This window comes from Meriones unguiculatus, chromosome 4 (assembly GCF_030254825.1).
Source record: "Meriones unguiculatus strain TT.TT164.6M chromosome 4, Bangor_MerUng_6.1, whole genome shotgun sequence".
Classification (NCBI taxonomy): domain Eukaryota; kingdom Metazoa; phylum Chordata; class Mammalia; order Rodentia; family Muridae; genus Meriones; species Meriones unguiculatus.
In genome coordinates this window covers 75,843,883-75,869,544 of record NC_083352.1, presented here as the reverse complement: position 1 = coordinate 75,869,544, position 25,662 = coordinate 75,843,883, and positions in this window count along the sequence as shown.

The following is a 25,662-nucleotide window of genomic DNA, read 5'->3' as shown; positions in this document are numbered from 1 at the left end:
AGGTTCAGTGTGGTGTTCTCTTCCACCAAAGATACCAAAGCCCTATTGGTTACAGGAATTCTGTGACTTACATAGTAAGATGATATCCGAGGAAAGCAAAAAAGTCACTGTGTGTGGGTAGGACTATATGTTAACCATAGCTCAGTTAGTTGGCAGAGTAACTGCTTAACATAGGATACATTAAGGAATTCCAGCCAGATGCCTCTGCTGCAGGGATGATCAGAACCTTCACTGAAGTCTTCTGTAACACACTCCCATAGAGTCAGGATGCAGTTTCTAGCTCTATTCCTGAGGAACTTCAGGTTCCTGTTTGGTGCCTGAGCCTGTGCAGTGCTGTTTTACCCAGGCATACAACTCAGAATATGCTGCTCCAGCGTGACAGGCTGTGTCTTGAATAGCGCTTGGCTACAAGGTGCCAAGTTCTCCTGAGCAGGAGAACTGAGCTAGTTTCATGACCTTGTTCAGGTGAGCTGGTTAAAAGGCTATATTATTATGCCTATCTACACAATGATGTGACCCATCAGTAGCTCATCTTGAATAACATGGATATTGCTCAGATGCTGTTAACTATGGTATATTACTTTTACAAAATGATATCCAGTAATGTAGGAGAAAGTCGTGTTCTCTCTAGTAGTACAGAGACCATAGAATACTCAGATCAAGTTTTGATATGTGTCTTAATATGAAAAGAATTCTAGACACAACTATGGTGTGACTCTTATTTCTTGCAGGTACAAACAATGACTTCAGTCAAAAGCTAAAGTCAAGAATGGAATTTGAACTGAACTACTTGGCCTGAAGGATATATCAGTAAGCTCCTGGTGGGTGTCAGTGCTTATAACATCTGGAGACACAATGCCAATGAATATGCTGACAGCAGTGACCACTAGGAATTCAGGTAATCTGGGAGTGATTGCTCTCTGGGTCATGGTGAAATGAAGCTCCAGGAAACTGGATTCATTTACAATCAAGCTGATGGGAAAACACAGACACCTAATGTGCTGAGTTGGGGTGTAAGAGCTAAGGCAAAAACCTGGCCAATCACTTAGCAGTATGGTCATGAAAGAGTGTGCTCCTTGTTCTCAATAGTGACCCCTATCACAGGCCCTACTCCTGAGAGGAGACTCCATGAGAGGAGACTTTGCCTCATCTTAGGGACTGCAGTTTACAGTACATGGGCCTCTTGTTCTTCTGCCAGATTTCAGGGTATAGATGAGATAGCTCACGATTTCACTGTTTACCATAAGACACAAAAGTCTGCAGGACTTCTCAACAGCAGCTTTTACAATGGTTTTCCGAGTTGCATTTAAAAGTTGAGGAATTTCATAGGTGCACAGACACCTATGATCTTCATGCACAGACACATGAAAATCATAGAACAATTTTTGGAAGGTTTGTTCTAACATGTGTGTCTCAGGGGAAGAACTCAGTTCCATAGGCTTGCAACAAGTACTTTAACATGCTGAGCCATCTCTCCAGTGAATCACCTCAGTTCAGGTGTTTTATAAGCTACATATCTGTACTTATATTCTCTATCTGTGTACCTATGCTTCATTGGTAATGAGCAAATACCTTCTACACCAAGAAAGAAAGCTTACCTTAGTGAAAATACATGTCACCTACTGGAGACCATGGAGGAATCGTGGAGAGTCTGACGTTTGAAGTGTCTATGAACCTTCTCTTTTGTTGTCAGCTAAACTCCTGGATAAATTTGGGTTTTAACTTTTAAAACCCTATTTCTCCTAGAGCTATAATTGGTTTTAGGACACTGTGCATGCTACACAACTACTCTACCACTGAGTTCAAAGTTCACATCTGGAACTCTGTTCATCTACAGCAATTACAGGGCAGGCTGGATGAGTACATTCAGCTGGCAATTTGGCTGCCCCAAAATTGGTCCTTGTGAGTGCTTTGAAGAGTATCTGGGAAAGAAAAGGAGGTGCCTCATTTCATGCATTCCAATAAGGGCAGTTTTGCCTGGAAAAAGCCGATATAAAACTATTATCTACCTGCACTAGCACCAGTAGAAGCAGCCAGATTAATCTACCTATGTGGTAGCATTTAGAAAGCAAACCAAAGCATACCCAGGCCCAGGTTCCTTCAAGCTACTAAGATGAACCTTAGACCCACTCAGTAGTGTCATAACTTGGTAGTGTGGCTTGACCCTAGTCTCACCTAGTGTCCAGAATGCTGACACATGGCCCTTTTCCTGTTACTGTGAGCTCAGTAGAGATGATGAACTATGGCAAATAGTAACCAAAGTCTGTACCCTGGTTCTCTGGCTCTTGAGCTTTTAAAAGTATTGGTTTGCCAGCAACTGTCTGGGGACCCACAGGATTATTTCCTTTACACCTTAACTCTCCATTTTCAAATGTCAGATCCATTCCATAAATTATAAAATAGTCACCTGGAAGAAATACTTCTTCCATATACTCTGAGAACTGCCATAGCAAAAGGACAGCTTCAATGGCCCTTCTCATGTCCCAGGCTTGCACACTCATGCTCTCCACCTCTGCTTCAGGCTCCAAGCACCATGGCTGCTTTTTGTTCACTCAAAATACTGCTTTTTTAATGAAGGTTTTGGCAGTATCCAGGCAGACATGGTGCTCAAAAAGGAGCTGAGAGTTCTTTATCTTTATCCACAGGCAGCAGAAATGTACTGTGCTTAACATCGTGGGTAGGAGAATATGTATATTCTAAAAGACTGCCTCCTTGGTGATGAACTCCCTTCAACAAGGCCAAACCTACTCCAACAAGGCCACATTCAATAGGCAAGCATTCAAACACATGAATCTATGAGGTCCATAACTATTCAAACCACCAGAGATGTCTTGCTATTGCTAAGCGAATGTCATCTGATTTTAATATCACACACACACACACACACACACACACACACACACACACACACACACACACTCTTCTCAGGCCTTATACTTGTGAGACTGCCAAATGTTCTTGTGAAGAAGCCTTTGAGGTCTGTCTTGTCTTTATTTTGTGGAGTGAGTCTTAGTCTCCCAGCTACATTCTATTCTGACAGGTCTAGGGGCACATTCTGACCTTTGTCGTATCCAGAAGGAGAAAGATCCTCAGATACCATAGGCTGAGATATTCCGTTTTTCTTACCTTTTGTCACATTGTCTCTTTGCTAATAGCAGGGCTCCCAAAGATGAAACATTGTCCAGCCTCCTAAGATCTGTTCTGGCTACATAAGGATTGGCTGAAGGGATATAAACAGAAGTGCCAAGTCATTGTGGTGACTCTCTTTAAAGGTCAGGCTCTCCTCTGTTTTTCTCTGGCTGGGAGGCCTGGCATTCAACTGGCTACATTAGGCCAAAATGAATTAGGAGGCACCTACCTCAAGAATGGTGGACAGTGCTGCTAAGCTACTGAATGAGCTTCCAATTGTCCACTGGATGTTTTGTTTTAGTTTTGGATTTTGTGCTGTAGAGGGAACCAAAAGCCTTGTGCATTTTTGGCATGTGCACTACTGCTGAGCCACTGACCCATGACCTTACATGGACCTTTCTTCAGAAAAGAAAATCTTAGGTATTTAGGACAGCATCAACTACAGTCTAGCTTATCTTGTTACCTGAAATCAGGAACCTACCTGCCTTCTCCTGCCATCTCTAGAAGGAACAACACAATCTATGTCGGAGCAAAATATTCAAGTTCTTTCTAATTTATTTCACATAATTCTTTCTGTATGTGTTTATGCCTGTCTGTGTGTACACATGCATACATATGTGGACACACACATGCCAAGGCTCCAATGCCATGGACTACTTGTAGGGTTTGGTTCTCTCCTGTCTCTCAGGTCACCTGGCTTGGCAACACATACTTTTCCATGATGAGAAATCTCAGCAGCCCTATCAACTACTTTCTAGAAGGAGGTCAGCTCCAAGATGACTTGATTTCTTAACCATCCTGTATTGACTTAAAACACAGTTGGTTCGACCTTCAACATGTCAGCGCACATAAAAATAAATAAATCTTAAAAATATATTGTATATAAAAAAACCCTGAGTTATCATCTTACACACCTTTAGCCCCAAACTGGTAGATGAGACAGGCAGATCTGTGTGAAATGCCTGCCAGTCTGGAATACAGAGTCATTTTCTGGGCATACAAGGCGACATAGAGTAACCCTGCCTCAAAATTCCAAATAAGCAAAAGAATACAAAAAATAAGAATAAGAATAAGAAAAGTGCTGGGGAATGGTGGTAAAAGATTTTAATCCAGTATTCAGGAGGCAGAAGGAGCTGGATCTCTGAGTTCAAGGCCAGCATGGTCTACACAGTTAATTCTAGTTCAGCCAGGACTACACCTGTCTTGAAAAAAAAAAAAACAATTAAAAATTAAACATTAAGGCTCGGCGGGGCAAGATGGTGGTGCCGGGAGGACTCTCATTCTGACCATCAGCACAGCAGGATCAGCACAGTGACCAGAAATCAGAACTTGTGGCCAAAACACAGTGATTGTGTTTCCCAGGTGAGAGGATACTCCAAGGTGGGGGATTCAATCAGCCTTTAACTCACCCGGCTAAACCGCCAAAGAGATCCCGCTTCTGCCAGACACTTGGCTGCTGGCCGCCAGCCCCAGCCCCAGCCCCAGCCCAGAGCCACAAGCCAGTGTCTCTGGTCATGGTCCCAGACTGAACTGTGTGCACCACAATATCAGAGACTGGAATTTTCAGTCTAGAGATAACCCCACAGTGCAAGAAACGATTGGGACTGACCTTAGGTCACCCAGACATCCCCTGGAAAAGACTCGGGTTCCACGGGCGCCCCAGGAGCCAGCCCAGTGCCAGATCCGGGGACCCAGGCTCCAGCACAGAGCCCTGCGTGCCTGTGCGCCTGATTCGCCGCCTGAGATAGAACTGTGGGCAACAGGGCACCAGCGAATGAGTTTCACTGTCCGGTGCAAACACACAGGGAGGGAAATGGCTGGTCTGATCTCAGAGCACTCAGCCAACACCCCCACCCCGAAAAGGTCTCAGGAAAATTACCCAGTTTAGGCACACACCCAGGCTCCCAAAGGCTGGAAAGGCAGAGACAGGCAGTTTCCGCGCACCAGACAGCTGGTGGAGTCTGAGCCACCATCACTCAGCTGTGCTCCAGACACAGGCAGTTTCTGCGGCCAGCCAGCTGGTGGACACGGAGCAGTGCACACCAGGGCAAAAAAACAGACTGGGAGTTCCTGTCTCCAGAGAATCAACAGGGAAGAAAGGAAACTGTACTGACTTAAATCACGCAATCCTTCCCTGGAAAAAGCCTAGCAGACCGGCAGGGCCGAGCTGCCATCACTCAGCTGTGCTCCAGACACAGGCACAAACAGTTGCTGCGTGCCAGATGTCTAACTGGGTCATAGCAGCTGATCATTAAATTTACAGCAAGAAACCCAGAAACAGGGCAGCTGTCCTCAGGACTTCCCTGGGTGAGAGGAGAACCCTCTCGACTAACAAAGACCACAGTTACCACTCAGGTCTCTATCCCTGAGGTGAGCAACAGCAACTCCTGAAAAAACGCCAGCCATCCAGGGACTATACCCAAAAAGCTGAGAAGATATCCTTCAGGAAAAATCAGCTTTCTTCAAAGGGGATTCTCTCCACCACAGGATCCCACCAGAAAATAACCCCAAACAACTAAGATAGCACAATGGGTAGAGGCCAGCGTAAAAGCTCAAGCAACAAAAGACAGAGCAATATGGCATCTCCAGAACCAGTTACCCAGGGGCAAGTAGCCCTGGACATCCCACCATAACTGAAATCCAAGAAGATGACCTAACAACTATGCTCATGAAGATGATAACAGAGGAAACAAATAAGATAGGTAAAGACATAGAGGAAGATAAACTCAAACAGAATATTGCCGTCCATAAAGAAATAGAGGAAGCTGCAGTCAAACAGTTTATGGCCCTTAGAAAGGAAATGCTTAAAGCACTGAATGCAATAAAAGAAACAGAGTTGAAGGAACTAAAAGAAAAACAGGAAAGTACAATCAGACAGGTGAAGGAAGTAAACAAAACAACTCAAGACATGAAGATAGAATTGGAAAAATTAAAGAAAACACAAATGGAGGAAATAATGGAGAGGAAGAACCTAGGGAAGAAAACAAAAACTACAGAGGTAAGCATAACCAACAGACTGCAAGAGATGGAAGAAAGAATCTCAGTTGTAGAAGATACAATGGAAGAAATTGATGTATCTGTCAAAGAAAATGTTAAATCTAAAAAATTCCTGACACAGACCGTCCAAGAAATCCAAGACAATATGAAAAGACAAAACCTAAGAATAATAGCTGTAGAGGAAAAAGAAGACTCCCTTCTCCAAGGCCCAGAAAATATTTTCAACAAAATCATTGAAGAAAATTTCCCCAAGTTAAAGGAGAGGCCAATAAGAATACATGAGGCCTACAGAACACCCAACATATTTGACCAGAAAAGAAAATCCTCCTGCCACATAATAATCAAAACAGTAAGTATACAGAACAAAGAAAAAATGCTAAAAGCCGCAAAAGAAAAAGGCCAAGTAACATATAATGGCAAACACATTAGAATCACACCTGAATTTTCAACAGAGACTATGAAAGCCAGAAGGGCCTGGACAGATATCATGCAGACCCTAAGAGAACACAGATGTCAGCCCAGGCTACTATATCCTGCAAAACTCTCAGTCCTCACAGACGGAGAAAATAAGATATTCAATGACAAAACCAAATTTCAACAATACCTGCACACAAATCCAGCATTACAGAAGACACTGGAAAGGAAAATACAACCCCCAAAAATTAGCTTCTTTCAAGAAAACACAGGAAATAATTAACCTTACTATAGTAAAACAAAAAGCAACCAAGCACACAACAGTATGACCACAGCCAACATCAAAATCAAGGGATCTCATAGCCACTGGTCATTAATCTCTCTCAACATCAATGGACTCAACTATCCAATAAAAAGACACAGATTAACAGAATGGATATGTAAACAAAACCCAGCAATCTGTTGCATACAAGAAACACACCTAAGTCACAAAGATAGACATTACCTGAGGGTAAAGGGTTGGAAGATGACTTTCTAAGCAAACGGACCCAAGAAGCAAGCAGGAGTAGCCATTCTAATATCTGATAAAATAGACTTTCAACCAAAATTAATAAAAAGAGATGGGGAAGGACACTTCATACTCATCAAAGGAAAATTCCACCAGGAAGACATCACAATCCTGAACATCTATGCCCCAAATACAAGGGCACCCACATTTGTTAAAGAAACATTGATAAAATTTAAAGCACATATAGATCCCCACACATTAATAGTGGGAGACTTCAACACCCCACTCTCAACAAAGGACAGGTCAACAAAACAGAAATTAAACAAAGAAACAATGTCTCTGACAGAGGTCATGAATCAAATGGACCTAACAGACATTTACAGAACTTTACACCCAAACACAAAAGAATTTACCTTCTTCTCAGCACCTCATGGAACCTTCTCCAAAATAGACCATATTTTGGTGGGTCACAAAGCAAGCCTCAACAGATACAAGAAGATTGAAATAATCCCATGTATCTGGTCTGATCATCATGAAATAAAGCTGGACCTCAACAATAACAGAAATAGTAAAAAGCCTACACACACATGGAAAGTGAACAACTTGTTACTAAATGACAGCTGGGTCAAAGAAGAAATAAAGAAAGAAATTAAAGTCTTTCTAGAAATCAATGAAAATGAAGACACAACGTACCCAAACTTGTGGGAAACAATGAAAGCAGTGCTAAGAGGAAAATTCATAGCACTAAGTGCCTTAAAGAAGAAATTCAAGACAGCTCATTCAAGCAACTTAATGGCTCACTTAAAAACCCTAGAAAAAGAAGAAGCAGACACACCAAGAAGGAGTAGATGGCTGGAAATAATTAAACTCAGGGCTGAAATCAATCAATTGGAAACAAATAAAACAATTCAAAGAATCAATGAAACCACGAGCTGGTTCTTTGAGAAAATCAACAAGATTGACAAACCCTTAGCCAAGCTAACTAAAAGGCAGAGAGACACCATCCAAATCAACAAAATCAGAAATAAAAAGGGGGACATAACTACAGACACTGAGGAAATCCAAACAATCATTAGGACTTACTTCAAAAGTCTATATGCCACAAAATTTGAAAATCTAAATGAAATGGACAATTTTCTTGATCGATTTGACTTACAAAAGCTGAATCAGGACCAGCTAAATCAACTAAACAGTTCTATATCCCCCAAAGAAATAGAAGCAGTCATCAAAAGTCTCCCATCCAAAAAAAGCCCAGGACCAGATGGCTTCAGTGCAGAATTCTACCAGACCTTCAAAGAAGAGCTAACACCAATTCTCTTCAAACTATTCCACAAAATAGAAACATTGGGAACATTACCAAACTCATTCTATGAAGCCACAGTCACCTTGGTACCTAAACCTCACAAAGACTCAATAAAGAAAGAGAACTTCAGGCCAATCTCCCTTATGAACATAGATGCAAAAATACTTAATAAAATACTTGCAAACCGAATCCAAGGACACATCAAAGATATTATCCACTATGACCAAGTAGGCTTCATCCCAGGTATGCAGGGTGGTTCAATATACGGAAATCCATCAATTTGATCCACCATATTAACAAACTGAAAGAAAAAAACCACATGATAATCTCCCTAGATGCTGAAAAAGCCTTTGACAAAATCCAACATCCATTCATGTTCAAAGTATTGGAGAGATCAGGGATACAAGGCACCTATCTCAACATAGTAAAGGCGATATACAGCAAGCCTATAGCCAACATCAAACTGAACAGAGAGAAACTTAAAGCAATGCCACTGAAATCAGGGACAAGGCAAGGCTGCCCACTCTCTACATATCTCTTCAACATAGTGCTGGAAGTCCTTGCTAGAGCAATAAGACAGTTGAAGGAGATCAAGGGGATACAAATCGGAAAGGAAGAAGTCAAAATTAGTGCTATTTTCAGATGATATGATAGTATATATGAGTGACCCTAAAAACTCTACCAGGGAACTCCTACGGCTGATAAACACCTTCAGCAAAGTGGCTGGATACAAAATTAACTCAAAAAAATCAGTAGCACTCCTGTATACAAAAGACAAAAGGGCTGAGAAAGAAATTAGGGAAACAACAACCTTCACAATAGCCACAAATGACATAAAGTACCTTGGAGTAACCCTAACCAAACAAGTAAAATACTTGTATAAAAAAAATTCAAGTCTCTGAAGAAAGAATTAGAAGATATCAGAAGATGGAAAGATCTCCCATGTCCATGGCCTGGCAGGATTAACATAGTTAAAAATGGCTATGTTACCAAAAGCAATCTACAGATTCAATGCACTTCCCATCAAATTACCAACACAATTCTTTGCAGACCTGGAAAGAAAAATTCTCAACTTCGTATGGAATAACAAGTAACCCAGAATTGCTAAAACAATCCTCTACAATAAAAGATCTTCTGGAGGTATCTCCATCCCTGATCTCAAGCTGTACTATAGAGCAACAGTTATAAAAACTGCATGGTACTGGCATAGAAACAGACTGGTGGATCAATGGAACCAAACAGAAGACCCAGAAATAAACCTACACACTTATGGACACCTGATTTTTGATAAAGATGCCAAAACCATACAATGGAAAAAAGATAGCATCTTCAACAAATGGTGCTGGTCTAACTGGATGTCTACATGTAGAAAAATAAAAATAGATCCATACTTATCACCCTGCACAAAACTGAAGTCCAAGTGGATCAAAGACCTCAACATAAAACCAGACACATTAAATCGGCTAGAAAAAAAAAAAGGGGGAATACCCTAGAACTCATTGGTAAAGGAGAGAATGTCCTGAACAGAACACCAACAGCACAGGCTCTAAGAGCAACAGTCAATAAATGGGACCTCATGAAACTGAAAAGCTTCTGTAAAGCAAAGGACACCGTCATCAAAACAAAGCAACCACCTACAGATTGGGAAAGAATCTTCACCAACCCTTTATCTGACAGAGGACTCATATCCAGTATATATAAAGAACTAAAGAAGCTGAAAAGCAGCAAACCAAGTAACCCACTTAAAAAATGGGGATCAGAGCTAAATAGAGAACTCTCTGTAGAGGAATATCGAATGGCAGAGAAGCACTTAAAGAAATGGTCAACCTCATTAGCCATTAGGAAAATGCAAATCAATACAACCCTGAGATTTCACCTTACACCCATGAGAATGGCCAAGATCAAAAACTCAAGTGACAACACATGCTGGAGAGGTTGTGGAGAAAGGGGAACCATTCTCCACTGCTGGTGGGAATGTAAACTTGTACAACCACTCTGGAAATCAATCTGGTGCTTTTTCAGACAGCTTTCTTAAGATTCAGCCATACCTCTCCTAGGCATATATCCAAAAGAGGCTCAAGTACACAAAAAGGACATTTGCTCAACCATGTTTGTAGCAGCTTTATTTGTAATAGCCAGAAGCTGGAAACAGCCCAGATGCCCCTCAACTGAAGAATGGATGCAGAGATTGTGGTACATCTATACAATGGAGTATTACTCAGCAATGAAAAATAAGGAAATCATGAAATTTGCAGGTAAATGGTGGGACCTGGAAAGGATCATCCTGAGTGAGTTGTCCCAGAAGCAAAAAGACACACATGGTATATACTCACTCATATAAACATACAGCAGAGGATAAACCCACTAAAACCTGTACATCTAAAGAAACTAAGCAAGAGAGAGGACCCTAACTAAAAGTCAATCCCCATCCTGAAAGTCAAAAAGGATGGACATCAGAAGAAGAAGAAAACAGGAAGCAACCTAGGAACCTGCTACAGAGGGCCTCTGAAAGCCTCTGCCCTTCGGACTATCAAAGCAGATGCTGAGCCTGATGGCCAACTGACAGGCAGAGTGAATGGAATTTCATGTAAGAAGTGGGAAATAGCAAGAGCTGGAGAGGACAGGGTCTCCACAAGGAGAGCAACAGAACAAGGAAATTTGAGCACAGGGAACTTTCCAGAGACTCATACTCCAACCAAGGACTCCATATTCATGGAGATAACCTAGAACCCGTGCACAGATGTAGCCCATGGCAGTTTAGTGTCCAAGTGGGTTACATAGTAATGGGAAGAGGGACTGCCTCTGACATAAACTGATTGGCCTGCTCTTTGATCACCTCCCCCCAGGGGGGAGCAGCCTTACCAGGCCACAGAAGAAGACAATGCAGCCATTCCTGATGTGATCTGATAGACTAAGTTCAGAAGGAAGGAGAGGAGGATCTCTCCTATCAGTGGACTTGGGGAGGATCATGCATGCAGAAAGGTGAGGAAGGGTGAGATTGGGAGGGGAGGAGGGATGGGCTTATGGGGGGATACAAAATGAATAAAGTGTAATTAATAATAATAATAAAAAAAGCTGAAAAAATAAACATTAAAATTAAAAATCAAAGAAATCATATTAATAATTATAATGATGATGATGAAGAAGAAAACAAGGAAAAGCAAAAAAGGGGAAGAGGAAGAAGCAGAAGGAGCAGAAGTAGAAGCAAAGAAAATGCTGAAGTAAAACTAGAAATCAATGGAGAAAGATCAGGAGCAGCAGGAGGAGAAGAAGCAGAAAAGTAAAAGAAGGAGAAGAATCAGAATCAGAAGAAGAAAAATACGAAGAAGGAGCATGATCAAGGAACAGGAGCAGGGGCAGTAACAGGAGGAGAGGCAGAAGAAGAAGGAAAAGAATAAAGAGGGGAAGAAGATGTAAAAGAATTAGAACCATTCTGGGAAACTGGCTCACTGGCTAAAGTACTTTCCTAACAAGCTTGAAACCTACATGTGAATCCCCATAACCCATGTAAAGCCATGTAGCTTGTGCATCATTAACCCTAATGATCCATCGGTGACCTGGGACACAGAGACAAGAGAATCAAGAGAAATGCCAGGGCCGGGGGAGGGGCAAGATGGCGGTGCTGGGAGGACTCTCATTCTGAGCAGCAGCACAGCAGGATCAGCACAGTGACCAGCAATCAGAACTCTCAGTCATAAAACACAGTCATTGTGTTTCCCAGGTGAGAGGATACCCCACGGTGGGGGATTCAATCAGCTTTTAACTCACCCGGCTAAACCACCGAAGAGATCCCGGTTCCGCCAGACGCTTGGCTGCTGGCCGCCAGCCCCAGCCCCAGCCCAGAGCCACAAGCCAGTGTCTCTGGTCACGGTCCCAGACTGAACCATGTGCACCACACTATCAGAGATTGGAATTTTCAGTCGAGAGATAACCCCAGGGTACAGGAAAAGATTTGGACCGGCCTTAGGTCACCCAGACATCACCTGGAAAAGACTCGGGCGGGTTCCACGGGCACCCCAGGAGCCAGCCCGGAGCCGGAGCCGGGGACCCAGGTTCCGGCACAGAGCCCTGCCTGCCTTCGCGCCTGATTCGCCGCCAGAGATAGAAACGGCGGGTCTGATCTCAGAACACTCAGCTCACCACCAACCTGAAAAGGTCCCCGGAAAATTACCCAGCTTAGGGAGGCACTCAGGCTCCCAAAAGCCACAAAGGCAGACACAGGCAGTTTCTGCGCACCAGACAGCTGGCAGAGACTGAGCCGCTATCACACAGCTGTGCTCCAGGCACAGGCAGTTTCTGTGGCCAGCCAGCTGGTGGACACTGAGCAGTGTGCACCAGGGCAAAAAAAGACACTGGGAGTCCGTGTCTCCAGGGAATCCATGGGGAAGGAAGGAAACTGTACTGACCTAAATCACCCAATCCTTCCCTAGAAAAAGTCTAGCAGTCTAGTGGGGCCGAGGCGCCAGCACTCAGCTGTGCTCCAGACACAGGCACAAATAGTTGAGGCGCGCCTGATGTCCAACTGGGTCACAGCAGCTGATCATTAAATTTACAGCAAGAAACCCAGAAACAGTGCAGCTGCCCTCAGGACATCCCTGGGTGAGAGGAGAACCCTCTCGACTAACAAAGACCACAGTTACCACTCAGGTCTATATCCCTGAGGTGAGCAACTCCTGAAAAAACACCAGCCATCCAGGGACTATACCCAAAAAGCTGAGAAGACATCCTTCAGGAAAAACCAGCTTTCTGCAAAGGAGATTCTCTCCACCACAGGATCCCCAGGAACCACCATAAAATAACCCCAAACACCTAAGATAACACAATGGGTAGAGGCCAGCGTAAAAGCTCAAGCAACAAAAGACAGAGCAATATGGCATCTCCAGAACCAGTTACCCAGGGGCAAGTAGCCCTGGACATCCCACCATAACTGAAATCCAAGAAGATGACCTAACAACTATGCTCATGAAGATGATAACAGAGGAAACAAATAAGATTTGTAAAGACATAGAGGAAGATAAACTCAAACAGAATATTGCCATCCGTAAAGAAATAGAGGAAGCTGCAGCCAAACAGTTTATGGCCTTTAGAAAGAAAATGCTTAAAACACTGAATGAAATGATAGAAACAGAGTTGAAGGAACTAAAAGAAAAACAGGAAAGTACAATCAGACAGGTGAAGGAAGTAAACAAAACAACTCAAGACCTGAAGATAGAATTGGAAAAATTAAAGAAAACACAAATGGAAGAAATAATGGAAAGGAAGAATCTAAGGAAGAAAACAGGAACTACAGAGATAAGCATAACCAACAGACTACAAGAGATGGAAGAAAGAATCTCAGGTGTAGAAGATACAATGGAAGAAATCGATGTATCTGTCAAAGAAAATGTTAAATCCGAAAAATTCCTGACACAGACCGTCCAAGAAATGCAAGACAATATGAAAAGACAAAACCTAAGAATAATAGGTATAGGGAAAAAAGAAGACTCCCTTCTCCAAGGCCCAGAAAATATTTTCAACAAAATCATTGAAGAAAATTTCCCCAAGCTAAAGGAGAGGCCAATTAGAATACATGAGGCCTACAGAACACCCAACAAATTTGACCAGAAAAGAAAATCCTCCTGCCACATAATAATCAAAACAGTAAGTATACAGAGCAAAGAAAAAATACTAAAAGCTGCAAGGGAAAAAGGCCAAGTAACATATAATGGCAAACCCATTAGAATCACACCTGACTTTTCAACAGAGACTATGAAAGCCAGAAGGGCCTGGACAGATATCATGCAGACCCTAAGAGAACACAGATGTCAGCCAAGGCTACTATACCCCGCAAAACTCTCAGTCCTCATAGATGGAGAAAACAAGATATTCAATGACAAAAACAAATTTCAACAATACCTACAAACAAATCCAGCATTACAGAAGACACTGGCAGGGAAAATACATCCCAAGAAAGCTAGCTACATTCAAGAAAACACAGGAAATAAATAACCTCACTTCAGTAAAACAAAAAGCAACCAAGCACACAACAGTATGACCACAGCCAACATCAAAATCAAGAGATCTAACAGCCACTGGTCATTAATCTCTCTCAACATCAATGGAATCAACTCTCCAATAAAAAGACACAGATTAACAGAATGGATACGTAAACAAAACCCAGCAATCTGTCGCATTCAAGAAACACACCTAAGACACAAAGATAGACATTATCTGAGGGTAAAGGGTTGGAAGACGACTTTCCAAGCAAACAGACCCAAGAAGCAAGCAGGAGTAGCCATTCTAATATCTGATAAAATAGACTTTCAACCAAAATTAATAAAAAGAGATGGGGAAGGACACTTCATACTCATCAAAGGAAAATTCCACCAGGAAGACATCACAATCCTGAACATCTATGCCCCAAATACAAGGGCACCCACATTTGTGAAAGAAACATTGATAAAATTTAAAGCACATATAGATCCCCACACATTAATAGTGGGAGACTTCAACACCCCACTCTCAACAAAGGACAGGTCAACAAAACAGAAATTAAACAAAGAAACAATGTCTCTGACAGAGGTCATGAATCAAATGGACCTAACAGACATTTACAGAACTTTACACCCAAACACAAAAGAATTTACCTTCTTCTCAGCACCTCATGGAACCTTCTCCAAAATAGACCATATTTTGGTGGGTCACAAAGCAAGCCTCAACAGATACAAGAAGATTGAAATAATCCCATGTATCTTGTCTGATCACCATGGAATAAAACTGGACCTCAACAATAACAGAAATAACAAAAAGCCTACACACACATGGAAAGTGAACAACTTGTTACTAAATGACAGCTGGGTCAAAGAAGGAATAAAGAAAGAAATTAAAGTCTTTCTAGAAATCAATGAAAATGAAGACACAACGTACCCGAACTTGTGGGACACAATGAAAGCAGTGCTAAGAGGAAAGTTCATAGCACTAAGTGCCTTCAAGAAGAAATTCAAGATAGCTCATTCAAGCAACTTAATGGCTCACTTAAAAACCCTAGAAAAAGAAGAAGCAGACACACCAAGAAGGAGTAGATGGCTGGAAATAATCAAACTCAGGGCTGAAATCAATCAATTGGAAACAAATAAAACAATTCAAAGAATCAATGAAACCAAGAGCTGGTTCTTTGAGAAAATCAACAAGATTGACAAACCCTTAGCCAGGCTAACTAAAAGGCAGAGAGACACCACCCAAATCAACAAAATCAGAAATGAAAAGGGGGATATAACTACAGACACTGAGGAAATCCAAACAATCATTAGGACTTACTTCAAAAGTCTATATGCCACAAAATTTGAAAATCTAAATGAAATGGACAATTTTCTTGATCGATTTGACTTACCAAAGCTGAATCAGGACCAGGTAAATCAACTAAATAATCCTATATCCCCCAAAGAAATAGAAGCAGTCATCAAAAGTCTCCCATCCAAAAAAAGCCCAGGACCAGATGGCTTCAGCGCAGAATTCTACCAGACCTTCAAAGAAGAGCTAACACCAATTCTCTTCAAACTATTCCACAAAATAGAAACAGAAGGAATATTACCAAATTCATTCTATGAAGCCACAGTCACCTTGGTACCTAAACCTCACAAAGACTCAACAAAGAAAGAGAATTTCCGGCCAATCTCCGTTATGAACATTGATGCAAAAATACTTAATAAAATACTTGCAAACCGAATCCAAGAACACATCAAAGATATTATCCACTATGACCAAGTAGGCTTCATCCCAGGCATGCTGGGGTGGTTCAATATACGGAAATCCATCAATGTGATCCACCATATTAACAAACTGAAAGAAAAAAACCACATGATAATCTCCCTAGATGCTGAAAAGGCCTTTGACAAAATCCAACATCCATTCATGTTCAAAGTATTGGAGAGATCAGGGATACAAGGCACATATCTAAACATAGTAAAGGCGATATACAGCAAGCCTATAGCCAACCTCAAACTGAACGGAGAGAAACTTAAAGCAATCCCACTGAAATCAGGGACAAGACAAGGCTGCCCACTCTCTCCATATCTCTTCAACATAGTGCTGGAAGTCCTTGCTAGAGCAATAAGACAGTTGAAGGAGATCAAGGGGATACAAATTGGAAAGGAAGAAGTCAAAATTAGTGCTATTTGCAGATGATATGACAGTATACGTGAGTGACCCCAAAAACTCTACCAGGTTACTCCTACAGCTGATAATCACCTTCAGCAAAGTGGCCGGACAGAAAATTAACTCAAAAAATCAGTAGCCCTCCTGTATACAAAAGACAAAAGGGCTGAGAAAGAAATTAGGGAAACAACACCCTTCACAATAGCCACAAATGACATAAGGTACCTCGGAGTAACCCTAACCAAGGAAGTCAAAGACTTGTATGAAAAAAATTTCAAATCTCTGAAGAAAGAATTAGAAGAAGATATGAGAAGATGGAAGAGGACAATTTCAGTCCTGATGCAACTGGATGAGTTTGGGTAGATGGGAAAATGAACTCCCTTTTTCTGAGGAAAAGGGGAGGGGAAAAGGGGAGGGAGAGACAGTGGGTCTGGGAGGGGAGGAGGGAAGAGAAATAGAAGGATATAAAGTGAATAAAATAAATAAATGAGGTAAAACGAGAAATTGCAGGTGAGGGCATCTCTGTGAGAAGCTGCAGATCTAAATAATAATAGGTCTCTAGGAGAATATGAGGAGCCTAGCAGAGATGTCCTCTTAGAGGCTCTATCCAGCAATGGCTTGAATTGCATACTGAGACTGATAGCCAAAAGATAAGAGGGGGGAAGGATAAATGGACCTAGAGGTGATAAAAGTTCCATAAGAAGACCATAAGAGCCATTCAACCAGGGCCCAGAGGTGCCTATGGAGCCTGAAACACCAATCAAGGACAATGCATGGTCTGGACCTGGGTCTTCTACTTATAAGTAGTCAATGGACATCTTAGGCTTTATGTGGGTCCACTAGTTTGGGGAGTGGAGAATATCTCTGACATGGATTATGTTTCCTGCTTTTTTGATCACTTCTGCCTGATGGGACTGCCTTACTAGGCCACAGGAGAGGAAGACAAACTCAGTCCTCATGTTCTATTCAGGTGAGCTGGGGTGTCTGGGTATGGGGTCATCCCTATTCTTAGGAATAGAGAAGGGGGTATTTGGGAGGAATGGTGGGACTGAGAGGAGAGGATGGAGGGGCCTATGACCAGGATGTAAATTGATTTAATTAATAATAATAAAATAAAAATATGGCACAGAACTAAACAGAGTTTTCAAAAGAGGAATCTTGAATGGCTGAGAAGCACTTAAAGAAATGTTCAACCTCATTAGTCATCAGGGAAATGCAAATCAAAACAACTCTGAGATTCCATCTCACACACTTCTGAATGGCTAATATAAAAACCTCAAGGGACAGCACATGCTGACTGGGGTGTGGAAAACTGGAAACACTCTTCTATTGCTATTGGGAGCGTAAACTTGTACAACCACTTTTGAAATCAATCTGGTGCTTTCTCATAAAATTGAGAATAGGTTTACCTCAAGACCCAGCTATACCTCTCCTGGGTATACACTGAAATGATGCTCTACTATACAACAAGGACACTTGCTCAACTATGTTAATAGCAGGTTTATTCACAATAGCCAGAATCTGGAAATAACCTAGATATCCCTCAAGGAAAGATAAGTGTACTACAAGACACAGACCCAAAGAAAATAAGTAACCTAGAAGATCCAAAGAGGGATACATAAATCTCACTTGGAAGGAGAGATAGAATAAACAGAGTTAGTGACTGAAGAGAGGAAACAAGGTAGGAGAGGGATGCCAAGAGTTAAGAGGGTGGAGATCAGACCTGGGGAGAGCAATGGTGAGAAGACATAAGGCCTGTAAGAGAAAAGAGAAACTGATGATTGGGATATCTCTGTGACAAGCTGGAGACCTAAGTCAGGGTAGGCTCCTGGGAAGATATGAGGGGGATCAAGGAGAGACTCTTAGTAGCTGAAGCCATAGAGACTGAAGAGGATACCTTTTAACTAGACTACTCTACTAGCAGAGGGAGTGGAACACCAATCCAGCCACAAAACTTCAATCCAAAATTTACCCTGCCTAAAAGATATTCAGGGATAAAGATAGAGCAGATAGAGCAGACATTGAGAGAATGCCCAACCAAAGATCCACCTTTTGGGAGACTGCCAATCCCTGACACTATGAACAATAATCTGCTAAGCTTGTAGACAGAAGCTTGACAGAGTTTTACCTTAGAGGCTGTACCCACTAGTTCCTCAAAATGGATGCTTAGAGTCACATCTAAACATTGGGTGACATGTAGGGAATTCTGTGGAAAAGAGAGGAAAGAGAAAAAGACCTGGAGGTGACAGGAGCTCTGCAAGAAAAATAAGAGAACCAACTAACCAGGGCTGCCTACAGAGATGTAGCAGATGGGCAGCTTAGGATTCATGTGGGTCCTTTGGTAAGGGAAGTGAGGACTGTATTGGGCAGGGACTCATTTGCCAGTTTTTTGATCACTTCCCCTGGCCGGACTGCCTTACCAGGCCATAGAATGATGAAGACAGGTGCAGTCCTGATGCAAGTTGATGGGGTGGATGGGAAAATGAGCTTCCCCTTTCTGAGGAAAATGGAAAGGAGGGAGGGTGGGACTGGGAGGAGAGGAGGAATGGGGTACAACAAGGATGTGAAGTGAATTAAAAAATAAGCCATTCCATCTAGTGATCAGGCCAGCTAGTTCAGGATGGTGGGGAACACGGTAAGATCAGTGGTTTCAATGATCATAGGCCCTTTGTCTCACTTCTCTGATTTGAGGTGAGTTTCTTAGAAGCCCTACTGTGTGGAATACTATGATGTAGGATAAGACATTTTTAAGTCCACAGGTGATGGTTTTGGCAGAAACATTACACGCAAGAAAAACAAATCTGAAAATAGTATCTCCTCCTGTAAGAACAAAGCATTGTCCTTTCCATGGAGGAAGTGATCCAATGTAGATAACCTGCCACCAGGTCACTAGCTGGTCACACTAGGAAATTGTGCCATATCTGGGGCTCAGTGTTGGTCCCTGCTGTTGGCAGATCTGTCACTCAACAGCAGCTGTAGCCAGTTCAGCCTTATTGAGTAGAAGCTCATGTTGCTTAGCCCAGGAATAGCCCTGATTACTGCCCCCATGGCCACTTTGTTCATGGGCCCATTGGACAAAGAGAGGAATGTGGTGGAAAGAGATTGACTTTCTGTTGAGTGTGCCATCCTGTGTACTTGATTACTGAACTTTTTCTCAGCTGAAATCACCTTTTGATGAGCATTAACATGGGACACAAAGCATATTCACATCCTTTGTCTATTTGGAGAGATGTAGCCACACACTTCTTTCCTAGATGTCTTTCTCACCACTTTCTAATCATGGTCTTTTCAAGTCTCCGACATTACAGCTAATGAACTGGCTATTACAGAGAGACACAGAGAGAATGTATATATGTATGTATGTATGTTTGTATGTATGTATATCCTTGAGGTAAAACTGTAAAGGTATACATCTGGCCTTGTCAACTGGAATAAAAATGTTTCTGGTGGTCCTGATAGACAGGTACTGAAAATAAATGTGTTTGCTAAATCAATAATTGTATACCATGTACCAGGAGACACATCAATCTGCTAAGTAAGGACACACATCTGTACAACATCTGTAATTAGAGTTACTACTTGATTAACTTATTTTAGTCAACTGTCATTCTTAACAATCCCTCTGTCTTCTGCAATGACCAGATAAGAAAGTTAAAGGGAAATGTGATGGGCACCACTATCCCTGCATCTTTGAATGCCTGAATGGTGACACTAATTTCTGTAATTTTTCCATGGGTGAATACTGGTTTTGATTTATTATTTTCTCCAGAAGAGGCAACTGTAAAGGCTTCCAATTATTCTTCTCAACTACAATAGCCTTTACTACACATATCATGCAACCAATGTGGGAATTCTGCCAGCTTCTAAATATATCTAAGCCAAATTATACCGTTTTGTACTAGCAAAATAACCACTGATTAATTTGGGGACCCACTGGACCTACTATGAGTCAGACACAAAACATAATGTTATTATTTACCTGACCCCCGTAAGCTTCTACTTTAACTGGAGGTCTACAATATTTCTTGTAGTTTTCTGGTATCAGCATCAATTCAGAACAATATCTAACAGATCCAAGGAATTCTGATCATTTCCTCTGTCTGTGCCACCCTTTCCCCAGTTCTAGAGTATACTGCAGTCCTTGTTAAGGAACAGTGAAGGACTAAAGAATGGATAATGGTAAAAATCTTAGTTATCTTAGCAAAGCTCTTTCTCGGAGGGATCTCGCCTTCACTTTGTTCAAGGGGTTCTGAGTCTGCAAACTGGTTTAAGTGAGGTTCATGAGTGAGATTACCTTTTGTCATGATCTAATAAAGCCTCATCTGTTTGTGAAATTTTCTGCTGTATAAATCAAACAAAAAGGCAGTGGGTTTCTTACTGTGTCATGTCTGGAAACACTATGTGTGGTTTGCTAGTACCAAAGGTTCATGTGAGTCATTTCACCATAAAAGTCTTTTTGTCTTTACTATGCATTATGATAACTACAATCACTTTGCCTTTGATGATTTAGTGCTGCAACCTTGGCCCTCTTACTTCAGGACCCAAATGGACCCACTGTCTTTTATTTATTCAACGGAACAGCAGCATCTCTGACCCTACGATACAGCATAAGGCAATGGGTGAAAATAAACCTTGTCAAATGTGTTGGTGTCTCTACACCATTTTTAATCTTATAAAATTAGTGAAGGGCATGTAATCTGGGATTACCATTGTGGAGGATTAGATTTTAGATAGCACACTCACTCTAGCATTGCAATTTTCTTGAGTCTTAGAAGCCCTTCATCAACAATAAGCCAAGGGATATCAGGCATCTCCAGTTCCTTTTCAGAAGGGCATCTTTTGACAAAGACTTCATTCAACCATTTGAACAAACCATTGGCACCTTTCTATTTAACTGTGCAAGTTTCCATATTAAACCTAAAATCTCATGGTGAACATATATTAAACTCAGTATGATCTAGTTTTGTTCTTACAAATCAAATACCCTTAAAAATCCATTCCCACACATATTTCCAAGACTTCTGCTTGAGTACATTAATGAACCCATTAAGCTCTTTAGTAGTAGAGTGAACCTCCTCATGGACTACACTCTCCTGTAGGAACATGCTTTTCCCTAAGTCTGGTTACTGGTCTAAAGATAATATTGCTGGATCCTGTGGAGCATCAGTATTGCTCTACCTGATATTTCTCTCAGAGAAAGTCACAGCTGGTCTATCAGACAATGAAGCATTAATTTCATCACTCAAAGGTGGACAAGACAGCATTTCCTGAAGTTGAGTGTGAAGAGTCAAGCTGAGTGTGGAGAGTCAAGCTGAGTGTGGAGAGAATACTTTTTCAGATGAAGCAATCCTTCATCAGTCTCAAGGTTCAAAGATTTCACCCTCAGTATCAGAAGTTACAAGATTCTCTTACTTTACCTGCTCACACTCTTCAAGGCTGGGGCTTGAATACTCGTTGTAATTCAGCCAATCTTAAAATGAGTGCTTTAGTTTGATTGTCCAACTTGAACTCTTTGATTTATTGGGAAAAGATTCTCTTCCAGGGCACACTTTGAAACTTTTAGACTGTTTATATGTATCTGGAACCAGTCAATTTTATCACTCAGTTTATTGTTGTCCTCTACTGTATTCTGAGATACTAGAAGTTCATTCACTTTATCATGCAGCTTGCTCTTTTTCTTTGTCAATTCATCCAGACTTGTTAGGAGCAACCAACCAGCAGCATTATTCTTCTAAATTTTCCAAAAATTGTCAGAAGTTTTATATATAGAGACACCAAATTACTTGTATCTCACAACCCATGAATCAGGATAATCAAATGTATTTGTCTTGATATGTTTGTGTAATATGTAACACCATGGGTTTTCAGTATTCTCTGAGCTCCTATGAGAAGCTTTGGTAACTGTACGTGTCCTCAGATCAGAAAGCCTATTTCAGATATGCAAAATAGTCATCCTTATACTTCCATTGCCTTGAACCACTGCTGGTGCCAAAATCTGTATTAGTCAGGGTAATCTGGAGGAGCATAACTGATAGAGTAAACATATATATGCAATTTATTAGAATATCTTGGAGTTTATGGTTCAACTTATCCAACAATTTTCTACCAACAGGAAGTCCAAGAAAACAGTACTTCAGTTCACAAGCCTTTGATGTTTCAGAGAGTCTTATCTTAGTAATCATTAAAATCACAAAGAAGGCTCTAATCTCAGTGAAGGAGTGAACTTGCAATGGAGAATGAAGGCAATCAGGCAGAGAGAAAATGCTTCCCTTTTCCATGTCGCTTATTGGCTGCTACCAGAAATTGTGGCCCAACTTAAAGGTGAATCTTCACATCTCAATAGATCTGTATTAAAGGTAAAACTTCACACTTCAAATTATTTAACTAAGAAAAATCCCCCATAGGTATACCCAGCTGCTTAAGTTTTAGTTAATTCTGGAGTTAGTCAAGTTGACTACCAAGAATAGTCATCACATGGTATTTTAGCAGACTTACAAGAGTTAGTTTCCACAGGGCCTTTCCATGTACCCTTAGTTTTGTTATCTCTTGCCCCTGATCCCCCTCTCCCTGTATCCTCATGACTTTCTGTCTCCAGTATTACTTCCCAAAATATTCACAGCACATCTGTCCTGCAAACCAATACCACTAAGGCCTCTTTTTTCCTTTCCACTTCTAATGGTCCCTAGACTCTTTTTTCTCCACTAGTCAAAAGAAAGAAAGAGAAGATATAAAATAACGTAATCAGAAATGAACCAGAAAATAATACAACAGAAAACAAAGAAATTCAGAATATTATAAGATAATATTTTAAAACCTTGTACTCCATTAAGCTGAAAAGCTTAAAAGAAATGGATGAATTTTCAAGATTCAGTGAAAACACCAAAATTAAACCAAGAAGAAGTTACCAACCTAAACAGATATATAATGGACTTACATGGTGACTGTGCTGCACATCTGCTACATATGTGCAGGGTTCTAGGTTGAGCTCATGCAAGCTATTTGATTGGTGGTACAGTTTTTTGAGCCCCCATTGGCCCAAGGTTAGTTTACTCTCTAAGTCTTCTTGTGGTGTTCTTGATCCCTCTAGCTTCTTCAATCCTTCCTCCCACTCTTCCAGAGGAAGGACTCCCAAACTCCTAATGTGAAGCCAGTATTACTTTAATATCAAAACCAGGTAAAGTCACAATAAAAAAGAAAACTACAGGCCAATATTCCCAATGAACATAAATTTAAAAATAAACAATACAGTATTTGCAAACAGAATTCAGACATACAACAACAACAACAAAAATTATCCATCATGACCAAGTTGACTTTATACCAGAAGTGCAAGGAAGGTTAAATATATGCAAGTCAGTAAATGTAATAAACCACATGAAAAAAACTTAAACACAAAAATTATATGATTATCTCAATAGATGCAGAAAAAGCCATTGACAAAATTCAATATGACTTTATATTAAAATTCTAAATAAGAAAGATTAAGAGAGCATATTTAAGGAGAATAAAAGCTTTATATGGAAAGTCAACAGCCTTCATCATCCAAAGTGAAGAAAATCTTGAAGTAATATCCATTTTAGTCAGGAACAAAAAAACACAGCTGTCCAATATCCCCACTCCTTTTCAATATGGTGATCCAAATACCAGTCAGAACAATAAGGCAAGAGAAGAAAATAAAGTAGATACAAATAGAGAAAAAAGTCAAACTATATCTATTGTCAAGTTATATGTTAGTGTACACTACAGAACCCAAATATTCTATGAGAAATGGTCTAGAAAGAATCTTCAGATTCAACAATGTGGCAGGAAACAGAAACAACTTGCACAATGGAAGGGGAGAAGGACCTCCCCTAGCAATGGACTTGGAGAGGGGCATGGGAGGAGATGAGGGAGGGAGGGTGGGATTGGGAGGTAATGAGGGAGGACTACAGCTGGGATACAAAGTGAATAAGCTGTAATTCATATAAAAATAAAAGTTAAAAAAGCTAGACACAAAAAACCATAAAGAGAAGGTTGTCAGGAAAGATTTTCATTCACAATAGACTGAAACAAAATAAAATATTTAGAAATAATTTATTTATATAATAGTATAATGTTATATAATAATTTATATATAACATATACATTACATGATATGATGAATATAATATTATATTACATAACAATTATGTAATATAATAGGAATAATTTATATATTAAACCTATCTAACTTTAATAAACTTAGGATTAAACCTAATAACTTTATAATGAAAACTGTAAATATTTGAAAAAAGAAGAGAGAGAAAGGCACTAGAAAGGATACCTCATGCTTTTGGGTTGGTAGATACAATACTTTGAAAAAATAGCACTCAATAAAAAGTTATTTACATATTCATTACAATACCACTCAAAATTCCTATTACATTCTTCACACAAATAAAAAGCTATCCTAAAATTAATATATAACCAGCAAAGACTTCAGATAGTCAAAATGATTCTAAACAAAAGAATAATGATAAGAGATTACATTCTAGATCTTAAGATGTAGTCATAATAATAAAAAGAGTATGAAACTGGCACAAAAAATAGACCAATGGACAAAAATTGAAGACCCAAACATGAATACATGTAATCGCAGTCTTGATGCTAATATTTGAAAAAGATGCTAAAAAACTTAAGAAAGCATCTCCAGCAAATGGTGGAGAAAATGGATGTCAATACACACAGAGGAATGAAATTAGACTTTTATCTATCACTTTGTACAAAAACTAATTACAAATGAAGTAAAGACTTAAATCTGCAATTTTAAATATTAAAATTGCTAGAAGAAAACAGGCAGTACTCTACATGATTCATGTGTAGGAAAGATTTTTCTGAATGGAGCTCTATTGGCCCAAGAAATAAGGCTGGTTGACTGATGGCGCATCATAAATTCAAATGTTTCTGCAGCGATAAAGAAATCATCAACTTGATAAAGATAAATCTCACAGAATGAGACAGATATTTTGGCAGCTGTATATCTAACAGAGTACTAATATCCAGAATACATAAGAAACTAAAAAAAAATGAAGAGTTAAAAAATATATCAGGGCACAGGGGTCTTTTATGAGAATGTTTCTCCAACCAAGGACCATGTATGGATATAACCTAGAACCCCTGCTCAGATGTAGCCCATGGTAGCTCAGTATGCAAGTGGCTT